Genomic DNA, 2500 nt, shown 5'->3' with positions numbered 1-2500 from the left:
ATGTTAGCGTTACATCCCTAAATGTTAGCATTACATCCCTAAATGTTAGGGTTGCATCCCTAAATGTTAGCATGGCGTCCCTAAATGTTAGAGTTACGTCCCTAAATGTTAGCGTTGCATCCCTAAATGTTAGCGTTGCGTCCCTAACTGTTAGCGTTGCGTCCCTAAATGTTAGCGTTACATCCCTAAATGTTAGCATGGCGTCCCTAAATGTTAGAGTTACGTCCCTAAATGTTAGCGTTACGTCCCTAAATGTTAGTGTTACGTCCCTAAATGTTAGCGTTGCGTCCCTAAATGTTAGTGACTTGTCCCTAAATGTTAGCGTTACATCCCTAAATGTTAGCGTGGCGTCCCTAAATGTTAGCGTTGCATCCCTAAATGTTAGCGTTAAAATCCAAAGTCCAGCTGGTGAAAATCCACCAATCCTCAGAGGAGAAGTAGAGTTGTTTTCTGGTGTGAAGACAGTGAAAACTTATTTTTAAATCGAGGTCAGAGATGTAGACGATCACGGGACGGATTGGACTTTAAAAAGTAGGAACTCACGGGACAAACTGTCAGGAAGCCGTTTAGGCTCTAAACAGCTGAACAGCAGCACAACTCACAGCTGCTATTTATAGGAAAACAGGTCAAGAAACACCAACCGGGCAAACACACACACACACACACACACACACACACACACACACACACACACACTCATGTTGAACATTTGAAATTCAAACACATGTAACTGTGTAAAAAAAGTGTGTGACTTCTGGAAGATGTAGTTCACTTTAACACTTAGTTTTTTAGTCTTTAGAAACATTTTCCTTGCATATAAAATAAGGCAAGTGGTGCACATTCTCTTACACACACACACACACACACACACACACACACACACACGGCTGCTGCTGTATCGGAGTGTTTCAGTGTTGTAGCTGTCAGAGATATTCAGCTCTGACAGCTTGCAGAAACACCAGCTGCATACACTTAAACCTCCTCTGTGTCTGTGTGTGTGTGTGTGTGTGTGTGTGTGTGTGTGTGTGTGTGTGTGTGTGTGTGTGTGTGGTGCATGGGTGTGTGTCTGTTGTGCATGTGTCTTTGTGTGTGTCTGTGTGTGTGCGTGTGTGTGTGTGTGTGTGTGTGTGTCTGTGTGTGCGTGTGTGTCTGTGCGTGTGAGTGTGTGTGTGTGTGTGTCTGTGTGTGTGTGTGTGTGTGTGTGTGTGTGTATGTGTGTCTGTGTGTGCGTGTGTGTCTGTGCGTGTGCGTGTGTGTGTGTGTGTCTGTGTGTGTGTGTGTGTCTGTGCGTGCGTGCGTGGGTGTGTGTGTCTGTTTGTGCATGTGTCTTTGTGTGTGTGTCTGTGTGTGTGTCTGTTTGTGTGCGTGCATGCGTGCGTACGCACGTGTGTGTGTGTCTGTGTGTGTGTGTGTGCACGTGTGTATGTGTGTCTGTGTGTGCGTGTGTGTGTGTCTGTGCGTGTGTGTCTGTGCGTGCGTGCATGTGTGTGTGTGTGTGTGTGCGTATGTCTGTGTGTGTGTGTGTGTGTGCGCACGTGTGTGTGTCTGTGGTGTGTGTGTCTGTGTGTCTGTTTGTGTGCGTGCATGAGTGCGTGCGTGTGCGTGCGTGCGTACGTGTGTGTCTCTGTGTGTGTGTGCACGTGTGTATGTGTCTGTGTGTGCGTGTGTGTGTCTGTGCGTGCGCATACGTGTGTGTGTCTGTGTGTGTGTGTAATGCCCAATTACAATGTTAAACAATGACATAAAAAAAAATAATAATTTAAAAGAAATACAGGAAATCCATATCGTGCTGCGGTCAGTTAGTTTCCTCTCCGGCGCCGTTCATCTAAAATCACTCACTGAAGATACGAGCTGACTGGCGGCTGCACGACTCAGCGTTTTACGGCCATGTTCTGCTCCATCATCCCTGCCGACTGAACAGATGTTCCTCTTAATCGCCTCCAAACAACCGAATCCCTCTCTGATTCTCACCGAAGTCAACGAGCGTTATAGAGCGGATTAATAAAGTCATTATTACATCATCAAGAATCAAATTAGGACTTCATAACTCGCTTCATATTGAAAGAGTTTCAGGACAGAAAAGATGATTTTCTCTCCGTGTTTTTGCTGTCGGCACGTTACAACTTCAGGGAGCTATTTTTAGTCAGTCCTTCCAGAAAAACGTGGAGTTTTTTTGTGATTGTTTTGGGCAAAAATCCTTGATTATGCGGCACGTTTTCTTAAAAAATGTGATGGAATATGCGGGATATTTATGCAATTTTATGCGATGAAATTGCGCGAACTTGCAAAAACTGCGGTTTCATCATGGCTTCATTGCGGGGTTTTGCAGCTTTTTCGATGATGTTCACGTCGCGTAATTATGTCACTTCATAACGTTCCCATGGCAACAGGTGGAAACGGCTGCTCTTGTGTGAAGTAAACGCAACATTTTTCAACTTTCTGCTAAGATATATGTGTGACTTTCTTGCAACGAAAATGCGGGGATTATGAAATCATGCAA

The sequence above is a fragment of the Sander lucioperca genome, chromosome 16 (genome assembly GCF_008315115.2).
Source record: "Sander lucioperca isolate FBNREF2018 chromosome 16, SLUC_FBN_1.2, whole genome shotgun sequence".
NCBI classification, from domain to species: Eukaryota; Metazoa; Chordata; class Actinopteri; order Perciformes; family Percidae; genus Sander; species Sander lucioperca.
The sequence above is the reverse complement of the archived record's forward strand: the minus strand, read 5'-3'. Positions refer to the sequence as shown.